The sequence below is a fragment of the Calliphora vicina genome, chromosome 3, assembly GCF_958450345.1.
Source record: "Calliphora vicina chromosome 3, idCalVici1.1, whole genome shotgun sequence".
NCBI classification, from domain to species: Eukaryota; Metazoa; Arthropoda; class Insecta; order Diptera; family Calliphoridae; genus Calliphora; species Calliphora vicina.
The window spans coordinates 73,818,646-73,829,390 of record NC_088782.1 but is presented as its reverse complement, the minus strand read 5'-3'; positions in this window follow the sequence as shown (position 1 = coordinate 73,829,390).

Here is a 10,745-nt window from a genome sequence, read left to right as displayed (position 1 = left end):
AAGTACACTAAAGGGTTAAAATCAATTTTATTCCTCAAAAATGCTCAATAAAATATTAATTACGTTATTAGTTCAAAAATCAGGTATAAACACAATATTTTGCCGTTTAAAAAATGTGTGGTCAAAATTGATCAAAATTGTGAAAAAATTTTAAAATGGGTTAACTTACTACTTTCAAATACACAATACAATATTTTTAAGTTTGCTTCCTTTAAAAATCAAATTTTGATCAGCTCTATTGAAATTGACAAGGATTTTTTTATGTTTTTTACAGTTTGGGGTCATTTTAACCCCAAGTGCCATTAAGGGTTAATTTCCATTTTTGTGCTTTTATTATAAATACCAGACTTCATGTTATATTTTTCTTAAGTATCATCGAAATCGGCCCAAAAATAAATAACATTTCGCTATCTTTAAATTAGAAATTCCAAATATTGAAAAATTTGACCTTTGACCTTCACGATTTAAGATTTAACGTTTTCCAATTTTAGTAAAACTTCCAGAGTATATTTAGAATTATCTGGACTATAATATTCTGAATAGGTTTTACTTAAAATTCATAACAGTAAGGAAATACAGCTCATTCGCCAAAAAATGGCCAAATAACTGGTTTTTCTCGAAAATTTCCAAATTTAAATCGCAGGTACGGAAAAACTATAAGAGATATTTTCATAATTTTTTCATATTTTTATTCCCTATTATATTCTCAATAAATCCCAATGAGATGATCAAAAAATTCTGAAATTTGTTTAACAAAATTTTTAAAAATTTGAAAATGGTGTTTTGAAACTGCCGTTAAAAAAATTTTATTTTTTTGGTCATACCTGCGAATAGGTTAACGGTATCCTACGAAGACAAAAACTCATATACAAGTAAATATGGATATATTTTAACTAAAACTGAGCTTTTATTTTAATATTTATCAAAATATGTTAATTTTGTTCCTACATTTCTTGTTCTATTGGACTGAGACACGTTAATGGCCTGGCGAATTTTTAATAACTTTAACATTTTTTGACCAATTTCTGTTTTTTATGTCTCATTAGAACGACAATTACGTACACATTTCGATTCTTTTAAATTAAATTGCAAAAGTAATTTTTTAATGGCAAAATTTTTACAAAAACTGAAAAAAATGCATTTTTTCCCCATGTAAATGCATCTCAAAACTTCAGAGGGCTTGCGGCACGTCTTAACCCCAACCGATTTACCTAAAATTTTTTCAGGATCATTTTTTTACCAATGTTCACCAAACTGGGGGGTGAGACTGGCCAAAATCCAACTTTCGTTTATTAAGGGCCACCCTAGGGTAGATATGACCACTGCATATCGATTTCTTGCAAAAACTGAAAATTGTAAAATTTTGAGTTCACGCTCTTTAGAGGAACCAGTGCGATATGTTTTCTTAGGTTTTTATATGAACTGTTTTTGTTTAAATAACTATTATTTTATTCAATAAAACATTTTTTATTCTTATTTCTAGGAGTTTTGATATTTTGTCAAAAAACCGGTTAACCGGTTATTATTAAAAAACCGAAACCGGTTTATATTAAAATAAAATTTTTCGAAGAAACCGAAAACCGGTTTCTAAAATATGTCGAAGAATCGATCACCCTAAATGTGACCAATGTGTGACCACTAAACAGCAAATATTTTCATCCATTTTGTGTAATTTTTTATTATGCAAATGAATTGCAAGATCAAACAGCGTCAAATAACAGCTGTTGCATCATGTGTTACCGCAAAGGTAGTGTTACTATATCTTAAATTAAAAATCGCTAAATAATGAAAACTAATCGCGAAAAGAACTCAAGTTTGAACAATTTAATAAAATTTGTGGGTATAATTGTACTTAAAGTCTACAAAGTATCCCTAATAACTATAATAAACAATTTTGGAATTTTATTGTATTTGTTTTGGCTTTGTTTGGATTTTGAACTAAAAAATTTCTTATTCTGAATTTCTTATTCGAAATATTTATTAAAAAAGATAATTTCAATTATGAATTTGTTTTTTCCCTTTACATATAAGTATAGTTTCAACCAAAGTATAACAAATAGTCCGACTCACTATTTTTCAATATTACTGTTCACAAATATTATAAAATTTAAGGGAAATGTTTACTTCTTTGATTTTAAATTCAATCTGTACATAATTTCAATAATTTCAAACATTTGAGCAATTTTAAATTTTGAAAATAGATACACTCCATGTATAAAAAATAATCAAACATCAGACTATGTAAAAAGTATAAAAATATAAAACGCATAAATATGCTAAAAATCGCAACATAGACTTCATGTCTTCAATTAGTTTTTCTCCTAGTATGCCATTCTAGGCCAAGGCGTATTTAACAAGGTGACAGCAGTGGCGAATTGAAATAAGTACAGGCGAATTCACTTATTTTTTATATATAGAGTTTGACATACGGGCGTACGGGCGAATATTTTTTATATATGTAGTTTGACATTTGTGCGTGCTATTTCTAAAATCAGCTGTGCTGCCGATGGCACCTTATTAAATGCACCTTGTTCTAGGCTGAATGACTATTATGTGAAGAAGAAAACATCATTTATTGATGGAATTTTTTAAGTGAAAATAGTTTAAATCACAGATGATGAACAGATACGTCGGTGTTAAAATGTATCAAAGTGGCATCACACATTTAACCCCAACGTAAGTAAGGAATAGCAAATATGTATGAAAAATTAAATAAATGAAGAAAAGCTGATACACCATTTTGGTAAACGTCAGTTTTGACGAATCCAAGGCGTATTTAACAAGGTGACAGCAGTGGCGAATTGAAATAAATACAGGCGAATTCACTTATTTTTTATATATAGAGTTTGACATACGGACGTACGGGCGAATATTTTTTATATATGCAGTTTGACATTTGTGCGAGCTATTTCTATAATCAGCTGTGCTGCCGATGGCACCTTATTAAATGCACCTTGGACGAATCTGTATATATATCTGTGGTTTAAATAACAAATGATCAAGAAATATTGAATATGTATTTATGTTAAAAAAAAAATTGTGAAATTGTCTCTTTAATTTAGTACCAAAAATACTTAAATATTCTCCTTTTATTTTTCTGCCATGCTGAGCAAATAATTTCTGTTTTTGCTCTATTTGATCAAACAATTATTTCATGAAAATATTTGATATAGAGTGACCACAAAGCTAATATATTTAGTGATTCTGTTTCGCTGCAGTTTGGTCAAACAAAATGTGAAAACTTAAATTCAATATATGATAACAAAATTCAACAAAACTTTATTCAAATAATTGCTTTACAATTCGAAATAAGTACTTTAACGTTAAATAGATTTGCAAGATCAAATTATATATTTTGTAGGTATTTATATAGCTAGTGGTCACACTATGTTCATATTAAGAAAATATTTTGTTTACCGACAAATAATTTTGTTTGACTAAAGGTATTTGACTTGTGGTCACATTTAAGGTAATATTTGTTCTAAATAATTATTAAATAAAGCTGCAAAACAACTTTAATTTCTTTCATCAATAAAAAAGACATTTCTAGAAAGTAAAATTTTACCAGATTTTGCTTTACATTTGAAAGAATTATGAAATTTCAGTACTTTTATTTAAGCGTCAAATATTTTATGTTTCTAGTTTGAACACAAAATATTTTTGCACTGCAAACAAGAAAACAGCTGAATTTGGTCAAACAAATTTATTTGCCAATATGAAAACATTCTTGCAATGTGACCACTAAACAGCAAATATTTTCCTGCATTTTGGGTATTTTTTTATTTGATCTTGCAATTCATTTGCAAGATCAAACAGCGTCAAATAACAGCTGTTGCATCATGTGTTATCGCAAAAGTAGTGTTGCTATATCTTAAATCGCGAAAAGAACACAAGCTTGAACAATTTAATAATATAATTATTAAATGTTTATTTATTAAATTATATTACTATCACAATCCATATTTGAAATTGAATGGAAATGTAATTATGTTTTATCCCAGTAAGCACCAAACACCCAAAAATTCAAGCACTTGAACATTTTGTTGGAATTTGACTTGAATGCAGATGTAATTAAGTTTTAAACTTGAAAAATATTTGAAAAATTAAATATCATTCAAACAAAAAACATATGGCTTGAATTAATGTTTCCTTTTTACTGGAGAATGCTACTGAAATAAAGTGTAATACAACTTTTATTCAATTTCTTGACTATAATTCAAGGCTTGAATTACACTTGCTATCAACTTCAATTCCAGTAAAAATGCTTATTGTTTTTTTAATAAATATTAATCGAACACGACTTTTTCCAAACTTTTTTCATTCAGAATAAGAACATGTTTACAAATATTATAAAATTTTACGGAAATGTTTACCTTTTTTACATAAATTTTTAATTAATTCCAATTCAATCATATTATCTAAAAATTTATAATAAAAATTTTTATATGATACCAAAATCAGAAAAGTAAAATATGCTATTAGAGATATTCTTCTTCTGCAGTAGAAAAAAATTTAAACAGATCATACTGTTTAAGAATTATTTTTTAATTACAATCAATTCATACTATTTATGTTTGTATAAAAAATTTTCTTTGATTTTAAATTCAATCTGTATAAAATTTCAGTTAATATTCCATATGTACATATGAGCAATTTTAAATTTTGAAAATAGACAAACTCCATGTATAAATAAAAAATAATCAAACATCAGACTATGTTAAACGTATAAAAATATAAATCGCATAAAATTGCAAAAATCGCAACATAGACTTCATGTCTTCAATTAGGTTTTCTCCCAGTATGTCATCCTATGCTGAATGACTTTTATGCGAAGAAGAAGAAAAATTCATTTATTGATGCAATTATTTAGTGAAAATAATTTAAATAACAAATATTCAAGAAATATTGAATATGTATTTATGTTTAAAAAAAATAGTGAATTTGTGTCTTTAATTTAGTACGAAAAATATTTAAATAATCTCCTCTTATTTTTCCGCCATGCTGAGCAAATAATTTTCTGGTTTTTTCTATTTGATCAAACAATTATTTTATGAAAGTGTTTGATATAGTGTGACCACACGGCAAATATATTTACTGATTCTTTTTCGCAGCAGTTTGGTCAAACAAAAAGTGAAAAATTAAATTCAATATATGATAACAAAATTCAATAAATCTCTAATAAAATGATTACTTTACAATTCGAAATAAGTGCTTTAACCTTAAAAATATTTGCAAGATCAAATTATATATTTTTTAGGTATTTATGTAGCTAGTGGTCACACTTTGTTCACATTAAGAAAATATTTTGTTTGCCGACAAATAATTTTGTTTGACTAAAATCATCTGTTTTGTTGTTTGCTCTAAATTTTATTTGTGGTCAGATTCAGGCAATGAAATATTTGACGATAAACGTCAAATATTAGCTGTGTGTGACCGTACCTTAAAATCATCAGTTTTGTTATTTGCTCTAAATTTTATTTGTGGTCAGATTCAGGCAATGAAATATTTGACAAAAAACTTCAAATATTAGTTGTGTCTGACCATACCTTTAGTTTCATTTTTCGTACTAAGTATACTTCATAAAACTATTGATAATGTTAAAATGTGTGTGTTTAAAACTATATTTCTATATAAAGTGCAAAAGAATGAAATTTCTTTTAATTGAATTAATCGGTTTATTTGTTATTTGAAAATCGATTTTAAATTATTCGAACAGTTATGCATGGAACACATTGAAGACAGCAGGCTACCAACTGCAATCTGTCAAAATTAGAATACACACCAAAGTAAATTAATAAAGTAGACTCAGTAGAACAGCTGACTATTTTTTTTACTTTGGTCTGAACTGTCAATTCACTTGTGGTTGTTGTGGCGAAAAATACAACAAGCCCAAAAGCAAAAACAACAACAGGCAACTTTGACAGCTCAAACCTTAAACCAAAAACAAAATTGCTTGTTGTTTTTGTAAATGTTGTATTTGTTGTAGTACTGTCGCTACTTTATTAATTTACTTTGATACACACGTTTATATGAAGACGATTCTTTTGACGACAGCACAGCTACACGACCACACGATTGCTTTTGCCGCTGTAGCCGAATTAAACTAATTTCTATTTCTGTCAACTACTAAGCTGAAATAGTGTTGCTAATATAATAAAAATGTAAATCAAATGAGTGCTTAAAAAAATATATTTTTGTTGCTTAATTAAGAGAAGTTTTTGATAACCATATTGATGTAAATTAATAACAGGTACATAATTAATTATAACCATATGTTTACTCAAAATAATTGTTTAAATCTTAATTACTTTGGAATTTTGTATGGTTATTGTTTATTAAAGTGGCACCACTGAATTATAAATCAGCTGTTTACTTTGTAGCTGTCGTCTTTAAAATAATTCAGTAGCTGCCACACGACTACAACTCCAGCCAGCAGAATTTGTGTTCGTGTTGTCGTGTAGCCTGCTGTCTTCAATGTGTTCAATGCATTAAGCGGCCAAAATTAATCGGTTAACCGTAATAACCAAGGCGAATTTATACAAGGTGGTCTTAACAAATGTCAAAACAAATATGTATTAAAACTAAATGTAGTGTAGATAATTATATAGTGAAAGCTTTACTTATTTATGCAAAATATAAATATTTTGTTAATTAGCTTAGAACATGTAGATATTGAAGTATAAAAACAAGCTTTGACAGGTGTTAGAACCAAACAAGCGAAAAAAGAGTAATCAGCTGATTGACTGACTCCACCTTGTATAAATTCGCCTTGATAATAACTACACATGGAGTACCACCACTGATAGCCATTATATGTGAAGAGAGTAGCAATTATTTTTAATGCAAATTAAAGAGTCGAAATTCTATTATTCATTTAACTAGAAATTGTATTCGTTAATTAAATTAAACAGATTTAAATTTAAAATTGTTTTCAAGCTGTTTTTTGAATTTGCTCATTAACTTACCATATTTTTCATGATTCTCTAATTCGTTTCAGTGTATTCAAAATTGTCAAAAGATAGTCATATAAAATGTATAAAATATTGTAGTTCTTACTTAATTTATGAATATAATTTAGAAAATTAGAAGAGTGAAATAGTACTATTAAGTCTCCCTTTGTGAATCTGATTGTAAATGTCTAATTTAATATTTCTGGGTCCATTATTATAGAAAATGCAAAAGAAAGTTACCACTAAAGTCACCTTTTGTGAATTCAAATTCTTTCAGAATCATGTGTGCCTAATTTTAAATTTTTAGGTTTATTATTATAAAATATTCAAAAAGTACAATTGCAATAAACAAATAGTACCATTGATTATCACTTTTGAATTCGCACTCACTAAACCATAACCCGTCAAGTTTGAATATTAAATTTGTATAGCCTTTCCTATATTATCAACTAATTTTGTTTCTATAACACTTAATATTTAAAAATTATCACAAAACCGGTTTTCTTCTTCGGTTTTTTGGAAACTCTATGTCCGTTATTATAGTAAATTCAAAAAAGTACCTATGAGAACAAAGAAAAAGTACCAAGAAGTATGGCCTTGAATTTTCACTCACTTGGGACCTAATTTCATATTTCTATGTCCATTATTGCAGAAAATTCAAAAAGTACCATTATAATATAGAAAAAGTACCAAAAAGCAGTCACTTGTAGATGCCCACCAACTCTGGCCCATGTAAACTTTATTTCATGTTTCTAGGTTCATTGGTGAAGAAAATACAAGAAGTACCATTCGATTAAAGAAAAAGTACCAAAAAGTCTACCCCTAAAATTCACACTCACTTAGGTCATAGCTGTTAAATAATGATTACTAATCATAATAATTAGTAATTAGATTATTTTTTTTCGAAAGGTGAAGTAATGATTAAATTACGATTATATTCAGATTTGCACGATTACTAATTGATTACGATTACAAATAATCAAAAAATAATCTGGATTACTTTCGATTACGCGAAAATAATCAAAAATAATCAAAAAATAATTCGACTATTTTCAAAGATTACTTTTGATTATTTTAGATTATTTTCCAAAAATTTTGCATTTACATCATTTTATTTTCAAAAATTTGCATTTATAACGTGAAAAAATAAAAAAATAACAGGCCGCCCACATTCGGACTCGAACCGGGATTTCTAAAGCGATAGAGCAAGACACATACATTTGACCTATCGAAAGAATTCGTATTGTCAGAGTTATATTGTGGAATTTAATGGGGGTAATTTTTGTGGAAGATCCCTCTATCTCCTCCGTTAGCAAGTTGTTTTGATTTTATTCAGAATTTTACAGCAAAACTAGCTTATATTTTTAAAAAAATGTCAGCACTCCACAGGCTCACCATTCTTAACATTTCAACAGAGTTTGTCATTTATATATAAATGTTGAGCGAAACGTGTAATGTTAACCAATTAAATATTGTTAACATCACACGTTTGGCTCAAAATATTTCCTTATTATGCATTAAACACATTGAAGACAGCAGGCTTCACGACTTCACGAACACAAATGCTGCTGGCTGAAGTTGCAGCCGTGCGGCAGCCGGTGAATTCTTTTAAAGACGACAGCTTCAAAGTAAACAGCTGATTTATAATTCAGTGATGTCACTTTAATTTTTTATTTTAATAAAAAATAACCGTACAAAATTCCAAAGTAATTAAACGTTAAACAATTATTTTGAGTAAATATATATATGTGGTAATAATTTATGTACCTGTTATTAATTCATTTCAATATGGTTATCAGAAACTTCTCTTAATTAAGTAAAAAAAAATATATTTTTTTAAGCACTAATTTGATTTACATTTTTTATTATATTAGCAACACTATTTCTGTTTTGAAGTTGACAAAAATAGAAATTAGCCTAATTGGGCAGCAGCAGCAAACGAAGTCGTGTCGTCGTGAAGTTGTGCTGTCGTCAAAAGAATCGTCTTCATATAAACGTGTGTATTCTATTTTTGACAGATTGAAGTCGGAAGCCTGCTGTCTTCAATGTGTTTAATGCATTAACCTCAAGTGAAGAAACAGTGTATAAAAAAGGGTATACAAATATATTTAGACAAAGTTCAAAATTTTGCATATTAAAATGAGTTATATGACAAAATTTTAATATATATTTGCGATTAATGAATTTTTCTGATATGAGCCATAGTCACAAAATCAAGCGGTATGATTTCTGTCTACTTGAAACTAATTTCTGTGGAATTTTTTAATGTTTATATGCGTTAATATATTTCTGGATTTTGGGACTTATATGGGAGCTATGACCTATTGTGATTCGATTGTCATAAAATATTTTTAAGTGATGTCTATGTACAATGTGGCGCAAAACTAATCCTCCTATCAGAAAATGCTATAAATTTTGCGATTGGCCCCTAATGGTCCCTAAGTTCTGTTTTGACATTTGTGTAGTAAACACATGCGAAATACACGTTAATAAACAATGTTACGCTACACTGCTCCAGAACGAGGAATATTGCTGACCAATTGATCAACACCAAGAGGAAGATGATTTTTCATCAAAAATAATCATGAGTGATGAGTCCCATTTCCATCTTAACGGGTACATAAATAAGCAAAATTTTCGCTTCTGGGGCACTGAAAATCCGCGTGTAACCCAAAGTCACTGTATGGTGTCAAGAATATAGCTCTTAAAGACAATATCCGTCAAGAATGTGAGGACCTATTGCCGGAAGTTTTGGCCAAATTGATGGAAAATGCCATAAAAAGGGCTCAAATGACAATCAACTGTGGCGGCGGCCATTTACATGACATCATATTCTCGACTTGATGTAAAAAAAATTAAAAGACCAAATAAAAATTATCCACAAGAAGAATCAAAGTTTTTAATTTTTTTTTTAATTACAGCCAAAAAACATTGGAAGTTTACTTTTGCGCCAACTTGTATTTTAATCGAATTTTATCTTTACAATAAAATATGAGTTATTATCGCAAGTGGAACGTGATTTCTAAGTATTTGAGGGCTAATTTTGTAGAATTTCATTTAAATAACTCAATTATCAAGAGTGGACCATATATGGGAGTTATGGAATTATGGACCGATATTTAAAAAGCTGGATACAAATTACTCATCGGTTTAAAATTTTGGTTCAGTACAAATCTTTTTTTCATATTTGTGTAGGTTAATGTGTATTTCGGAAGTGATTTTTATATGGAGGCTATGACCAATTATGGGCCAATCATCATAGAATTTAGTATAGCGATTTTTATATATGTATATTGAAATTTTTTGTTTCGAATTTCAACTTAATAACCATATTTTAAAGAAATTTATGCATGTTTAGGTGATTTTCTGAAATGAACTTTATATAGCGGCTATGGCCATATTAATACATTTTAAACAAAAATCTATCAGTTTTTATTATCTTTTGGCTGATGCTGACCCAACGGTTCCAGGTCCTTGCAGGTCCTCCACAATATTAAAATTTTGTAAATAACTTCCTGAAGTCCTTATTTTCAATATTTCATAAAAAATATAAAACATTTTTAACGATTTAAGGCCTTGGTCAACTTTTGTTTTATTTTTTTAGAATGCAAATTTTTGAAAATAAAATGATGTAAATGCAAAATTTTTGGAAAATAATCTAAAATAATCAAAAGTAATCTTTGAAAATAGTCGGATTATTTTTTGATTACTTTTGATTATTTTCTCGTAATCGAAAGTAATCTTGATTATTTTTTGATTATTTGTAATCGTAATCAATTAGTAATCAGAAATTGT